The following is an 8,169-nucleotide window of genomic DNA, read 5'->3' as shown; positions in this document are numbered from 1 at the left end:
CTTTGCTGGGCAGAGGAGGATGCTGAATGGCCAGCTGGGGAAGATGGCGAAGCGCCGGTTCCCTCCACAGGACGCCAGTCACTTTAGGGGAGAAATGGAAAGAAAGAATATTAGCGGTGTTTGAGGGGAGATCTCCCCGGTGTCCCGGCCTCTATGTATCCTGTAATCAACATCACTAAAACATTATCCGTTCATTGTCATATTGCTGTGTGTGGAGGCTTGCTGTGCGCAAATTGACGGCTGTATTTCCTACATTACAGCAATGACTCTACTTCAAAACTGTTTCATTAGATGTAAAGCGCTTTGGGACGTCCCGGGGTCGCAACGACTCTCCCTTTCTCATGTATATATATATATATATGTATATGTGTGTGCAAGTTCCCTCATTGTTTTATATTTGTATTTGATATGGGCGGAGCTGCGCTGAAAGACCTTGGGATGAAAAGATCACAGATATGATGCAGTCAGAACTCCTATAAAGCCGTTCAGCTGGGGTTAAATTCAATCGTTTTTTTTTACATGGGCCTAGTTTATTGACCTGATGATTTAAAGAAAAGCCTTTCTGGAAGCTTTGTAACTTTTTTTTTCTGGGATTCTGTGAAAGCGCTTTTGAAAAAATACTTCCATTCGTCCCTCATTTATTGACGGTCACGGAACAGAAGCAGCATTTGTGAAGGAGCTGGGTGACAGAGCGCCGGGTTGGGGCTGGGAGCTTGAACTCGCGCTGTGTGTTTCACGGGAACCAAATTTCAACCTTGCTGTGTGTTGGACAAAATTCTCACAGGGCGGAGAAGGGACAGTGGGAGGAAATTGTCTTACACGAGAAACCTTGCATTTTAGACCGAACGAAGCTGTTCGCGCTGACAGGAAATTTAGGACTTGCTAAAACGGCCAGTGTTAAAAGATTCCTGCTTCTGAGAACAGTTTAATTCTCCAGTTCAATAACTTTATTTTACGTTAGTAACTTTACGTTACGAAGAGGCGCCAGGTTCGGAGGTGAAGGGAGAGGTTCAGGGAGGATTGACATTGTCAAGAGCCAGCTAGTTGAATGCTAATTCAGGCGTACGGATCAAACTCCATTCTGTGTTATCCATCCGCAGCCACCTCAGTCACATCCCCTCTCTCCTCTCCTCCCCTCAGCCCCCGATCGGCAATGCCCAGACTCGGCCACTTGGTGTCACTCTTGATATTGCAATGGTCGCTGTCGACCCGCAGGCAGCTCGATCGGAAATGCAGCTGTGGGGAGGGTACCAGGTCAGGACCCAGCTCCGCAAACTTTGCCCTCCCTCACCCCTTCCCAAAATACCTTAACCCATTCAGTGCTTTATTCTCCCACGGCATATAAAGTCCCTTTACAAGAGGGTGTTTATCCCAATATTTGCGACCGAAGTGATGCAATTAACCCGATTCCTTGAACCGTAAACATTTAGGCGCTTAGGTGGGGACATTGGTGAAGTAAGAGGAGGGGGTGGGGGGGACATTGGACCGTATTATTATTTATAAGATATATGTGAACAGCCGATGAGTGTAACTTTGTTTCTCTGTCTTCACGGTCTGTGCATGTTGCGTGTGTAGATAGGTGTTGGTCAGCATTTGTACATATACACCTATACACTGGCCCTAAGCCACCCCATTGTCCACAGTCACCGACATTTCGTTCCCCTAGACACTTGACCGGAATCTCCTCCGATGTACCCAGCTTGCAGTCCCAGGGCCACGTAGCCCGGCAAATTGGCGCGAGTATAACTCCTGTTTGACCTGTTTGTGTTTGGGAAGAACTCCTCGAGGACCGTGAAGCGCTTTATATAAATACAAGTTATGTTCTTACTTCAAGGAAGCCAGACGCAGATTGTGTGTCCACTGCACTGAACATCTCCATTGTGCCCCTATTGTGATTCTGACCTCCATATATCTCATCACTTCAAATTCCTCCTCTCAATGCCCATCCGACCTTCCTGCCTTTGGCCTCCTTCACTACTCTAAACAGGCCCATGATCAGCTCAAGGAGCAGTGTCTCACCTGTGTCCATTTCCATCCTGCAGCCTTCTGGTCTCGACATTGACTCCAGCGACTTCACACCCTAGCTATCTCCCCTATTTTCTTGGCCATTTCTCCTATTGATTTTCCACTTCATTCCCTTCCGTTCTCAAACGGGTTTCATTCTTTAACCTTTTTAATGCCATTTCACTATTTGACTAGAGATAACGCAATTGTATAATTCAGCGCTTTTCAATCTCATTACAACTTAAAAATAAACTACTTGTAGGTCATTAAACCCTGTAACTGCTTCTGATAATTGGAGTCAGAACACTTATCTCTTGACACGGACTTGCTTTGCTCCCTCTTCCTCTCTGACCAGTCCCCTCTTTTAATCTGTCCCTCACTCCCCAAAAATAACACAAAACAGGTGCATGTATCTGTCACTTACCAGTTCTAACCAAGGATCTTCATTCAAAAGTTATCCTTTTGCCTCTAGAATGGTCTCTAATCTGACGCACGTTTCTCTTTGCCCCACTCAAATGCGAGCACTCTCCCTCCCCAACCTTCTCCCAGCTCTCGTTTATTTCTCTTTCTCTCTCTGTATTTTGATTTCCCTCACTCCCTTTCTTTCCCCGCCTCTTTCTCCCCTCTCTTCATCCAACTCATCCTCTCCTACCTCTATTAATCTGCCCCTCACTCCCCAAAACTAACCCAAAATGGGTCCATTTACCTGCCACTTACCAGTTCTAACCAAGAACCTGCATTCAAAAGTTATCCTATTTTCTCTTTATAGAGGCCGTAGATGGGCGTGTTCTATAATTCCAGTTTTGATTTAGGTATTAGTATATATGCACCGGCGCTTATAAATGTCTACATACAAGTACGCATTGTGCATCTGTGCATATGTATGTGCGCATTTATATATGTGTCTACTCATACCTCCGTAAATTCGACTGTTAATAATGCTAATGCATTATCTGACTAGAGATTTAAACCATTATTATCGTTTGAAGAGTAAAGGTACCTGCCCCTGGAACTTCCTCACATGAATCTCTCGGTTGGCTTGTGGGCTTTAACATTTTTTCTATGTAAGTTTTGAAAGGAGAAATCAGAGAGTGTTACACAGATTGTACAGCACAGACACAGGCCATTCGGCCCAACTGGCCTTTGCCGGGGTTTATACTCCACACGAGCCTACTCCCATCACCTCACAGCGCCCTGTCCCCCTCGTCTCTCAAAATACCTCTATTGCCCTTTCCCTCGTGTGTTTTGTTGCTGAAATTTTTTTTTTAACCGGATGTAATACACACAAAATTAATTTGCGACGCATTCCATTATATTTTGTAAACGTTGGATTCTGTGAAATTGCTTCCACGATATCTGGAATTAATGTGAGTTTTGAATAAACTTCAAACGGAGCCTTTATACAGTGTACACTGTCGCCAAAATGACGTTATTTACTGTAGATTTGATTCTTACTAAACATTTCCTCTTTCATGGGACACTTTCATGTGATCACATCCCGATAATGATTGCGTGATCGGGAAGATGATAGCCCGTAGTCCTGGAATGACTTTTTTTGGTACTGTTTTATTGAGCGAGCACCGCTGTGGTCACACACTTCGCCGCTAGATGGCGGGCTTGTGCACAGAATGGTCTCTAACCTGACACACTTTGCTCTTTGCCCCAATCCTTCCCAACCCTACTCCCAGCTCTCGTTTATTTCGCGCTCTCTCTCTGTATTTTCAGTTCCCTCACTCCTTTTATTTTCCCGCCTCTTTCTCCCTCTCCCCTTCCTCCTAATCACCCTCTCCTACCTCTTTTAGTCTGTCCCTCACTTCCCCAAACAACACACTCCTGTTTCCAATATATTCCAGCTCTTAATTTCTTCCAGAGCATTATACTTTTATTGCAAATAAACTTTCTACCTAAAGTGCTCTTAAACAAACAGCATTGGGTCTGTTAACCACATATTTTGAAATATAGCGTTTGTCAAAGGCAAAAGCACTAAATATTTTGGTCGTTGTAATATTTTATACCTCAAGGAAATCGGGACGTTCTTGTATGGCTTTTAAAATTATATAGTAAGACTCAACTTGTCATGACCCGCGCACGCATACACATACTTAAAGAAATATATATTCATTTGAATCAAACAAAATGAAAATAAATACAGAGTGTGAAGAGACACTGAAGGAGCTCTTTGCTCCTGCAACCGTACAATGCCAGGCAGCACAAATCCCCGTTATCGTGTGAGACGGGATTCAACCCGAGATGACACGGCATCTGAGATTGAACTCGCAAAGCAACATACATAACCGAGAAATAAATGCAGACACTTTGGGAATAAGTACGATCTAACTGGACGATTCATCCCACCCCCATCCTTTCTGAAGCAGCAAATGTCCCTCCCGAGATATTTAGTTGTGTGTTTAAATATGTAGTTGGGTTGTGGGACGGTCGGTAACCCCGCTCCTGGGACAATTTTTGCCAGTTGGAATTCATTTGCCTTCCTTCGACCACTGGAGTAAAATCGAGTAGAAATCAGGCATTTGTCGTGCGAAGACAAGAACGAACAAACAGCGCAGCGATTTATCGTCTCATTTATCTTTAATCAACCCACGAAAAGGTGCATTATGTTATTCAAGATCCCGCCAAACAGTTTCCTTTTCCCATTGTGCAGACTGCAATGCAAAATAATATTTTTAAATACTATTGCAATGTGTGTAAAGTCATTGTACCCTGGTACAATTCGACACTCAGGAATTCTCAGTAACTGTGCGAAAACTAGAGAAACGGTCGTGAATTCAATAATAATGCAGGATACATTCTGTCCTGCCCGCACGTATAGTGGGGCTACGATTCATTAAAACGTTCGCGCCGTCCCGTAGCAGGGATTCAATACACAACCAAACACGCTTTTACCTAATCGATGGGTTGAAATCATTAACTTTTCCCAATATGACCCAACAGCAACCGTCGCTGAAAGAATTGGTATAATTGGGACAATTTGTTACTTTTAGAAGCAAACTATAGAAAACAAGTGTTGTATTGCATCCACTCCCGTGTGTTCTAGTTTTTTTTAAAAAACCTTTTCTATATTGAACAGATCACAGGCATGTCTCAAAGCTGAGAAAATATGCCCGAAAGGCTTTAATAAAAGAGGCATATCTTCTCAATCTCCTCCAGTAAAGTGTCTCTTAGAAGGATCTGTAACTCTCACACTAGTTGCAATCGATTTTAACAAGAAATCTTTAATAATAAATAAATAGCCCACTGTCTACCCCGTGCTTTAACGGGACTGTGACAGGAGTTAGTTCGGCGTTCTATCAGTGATTAATACCTGGCATCCCTCCTTATTAAACCGGCACCAGATTTACTCCAGAGGTGCGCGAAAGATGTGGATGCATTTAGATTAATTTAATTCAATTTAACACAATTCTGACCCACTATTTGATGCGGAACGCCCACGGGAATATTTTAGGGTTCCTGCAGAAATCGTGGCTGTAATTGAGTTCACTTGTTTGCCTTGTTATGAAATCTTTCCATTCCAATTTGCGATCGATTAATCGAGAACAGCACCGTCGTATCCCGCACTGATATCGCTCCTTTCTGAAGCGCTAAGACCTCTTTCCCTGCTAAAAACCCACAAGGCGTTTAAAGCGCTTCATCATCCTCGCCAACCCTGCTCAGACCTGTGGCAGTAAGGTGCAAAATATGCCATCTCCCAGATCTTAGAGTGCTACCGTATGCCGCCTCATATGCCCACCTCCAAAGATCTCCATCTATCTGGTCCCCATGTACGCGGTTTGGCCTTTTAAAAGGAAGCTGTTAAGTTTATTTTGTACCAATGCAATCTATGTAATTGGCATCTGTCTTCAACATCTCTAAGAACATAGCCCCGAGACAAGAGCGCAGAACTATTTACATTCGATACTTCAGTATTGGGGGATCTCTGACTGCTGTGTTTGTATCTTGCCTGCAGGTTGTTTTTTTTAAGTACAGAATTCACATCTCGACTCGGAGTTCCTCTATTAAAATATCGATTTCCCCTGAAATCAGGGTGTGAGTGATCTATCGCGTTTGTACCCCCCAAAAAAACCATTAAAAAGGGGGATATCTGGAATTTATTTCATTGTGAAGTTGTGTTATTTCGAGGTGTGTTTTGTTGTGAAGCAGCGAGGACGTGCTGCTGCAGGGCTTTCAACGCAGGCTGAAAACACGAGAAACTCGATACCTAGGCTGAACTGGCACAGTTCTGAGCACTGGCCGACCAGGATCAGGGGAATAAATACCCATTTCAGGCTTTAGGCTTGTGTTAGTTTCAAGCTGTGAATTGCGCTGTATTAGATCCAAGTAAAACGGGGCAGGTGGGACAATGTTGAATCTTGCTACCTGTTGTATTTACGGTTAGACTGAATCGAAGGGTAAAGAGAGAGGTATTAAATCTTAAGCCATTATCCACGTACAAAGGGGTATTTTACAAGTCAAACTTGTATTAGCCAAAGCTGACAGTGCAGAGTGCTGTGATTTATATAAGCAAAAAAAAAAATCACACCCTCGTGTTGTAAGATTATCATTCATATATGTCATACTGTTTTATTTTTAAAAACTTACCCTACTTAAACGACAGATAAGTTATGGTGGGATTCTGAGCAATATTCTGCAATGTAGTCGTAACTGTGTGTTTGCATGTTAACCTTTGTGAGTTTTTGTATGGTATGTGCATATGCGTGTGTGTGTTTGCATGTTGGTGTGTGTGTGTGTTTGTCGGCATGTTAGCCTGTGTGTGCATCTGTGTGTTCTGTGTGTATATCTGTGTGTTTGTATGTGTGTGTGTGGATCTGTGTGTTGTGTGTTGTATTCTCTGTGTGTGTATCTGTGTTGTGTGTGTGTGTGTATCTGTGTTGTGTGTGTGTGTGTATCTATGTGTTGTGTGGGCGCGTGTGTGTCTGTGTGTATCTGTGTGTTGTGTGTGTATATCTGTGTGTGTATGTGCGTATCTGTGTGTGTGTATCTATGTGTGTGTTTTGTGTGTGTGTGTGTGTATCTGTGTTTGTGTGTGCATTATAAGAAGTAATTGATTCGTCCCCGAACACAGCCCGTAACCCAGTTGGCAAAGGCCCTGAAATAAATGGTCTGTGATCCACAGCAACCCTTATATTTTCATCTGATTTTAAATACGTATATTTCCTAACGTTTCTCCCAAGAAGTTTCTAAATGTAGAAATAAGGAACCCCACCCCCAGTTTCTGTCAATTGTAGAATTTCGCCATCTCTAAGAGATACGGTCAGTGAATTTCCTAAACCTAGTTTGGCCAATCGCAGAGGCGTTTGCAGATCAGGAGATGCTACTCCAGATAAGTTGCAGAACTGTTTAGGCGAGAGATCTTGCCTGCTGTGATATCACTACAGTCAAATGGACTCACGTAACCTCGTGGGATTCCACCCCCCACCCAGAAATTATCCTCACAGGACAGTTCCAGAATGTAATGCTCAGAAAATAAATATTTCATCAATATATTAAATTTAAACAAATATTCCAATGGGACAGATTGTATTTTCAAACAGTGAATTCCGTCTACCTTTGCCGCTTTGTTATGTCAAATATGAAAACAAGAACAAAACATGCTTTACTCTATTGTCAGATTTTCTTGTCAATCATACGGAGACAGCGCAGCCATTGGCTCAAGGGGAAGGCGGGCTTTACCATATTTGGCAGTCATCGTTCAACCTCTCTCTTCCCCCACCCCCTCACTAGCTACGGCCCATTCGGGGGGCCGGTCTGATTGCGTTGCCCCCGGGAAGAGATAGGGGTTGGCGGGGTAGCTCAGAGAGCGTGGCTTCAAGAGAGAGAGAGAGAGAGACAGAGGTAAACGTGAATTCCTGCAGGGGCTATCCGCTTCCATCACTGACTCCCACCCTCTCCCATCCGCCCGCCCTCCTGTCTCCCCACCCCGAGAGATCAGAGAACAAGCATCACTCCCACCCACACCCCCTCCCCTTCCAAAAAAAAACCCCGGCATCATTCACAAGGGAAAACCTCGCCGCACAGCTTTGCTCATTCATTCGCCGGGACTGGCAGACACGGCCGTTTGTGAATACACACACACATACAGAGAGAGAGGGAGAGAGGAAATAAACTTCGTGTTTCTAATTGGACCATGACACTTGGTGTTTCTAAGCCCGG

The sequence above is a fragment of the Pristiophorus japonicus genome, chromosome 4, assembly GCF_044704955.1.
Source record: "Pristiophorus japonicus isolate sPriJap1 chromosome 4, sPriJap1.hap1, whole genome shotgun sequence".
Taxonomy (NCBI): Eukaryota; Metazoa; Chordata; class Chondrichthyes; family Pristiophoridae; genus Pristiophorus; species Pristiophorus japonicus.
The sequence above is the reverse complement of the archived record's forward strand: the minus strand, read 5'-3'. Positions refer to the sequence as shown.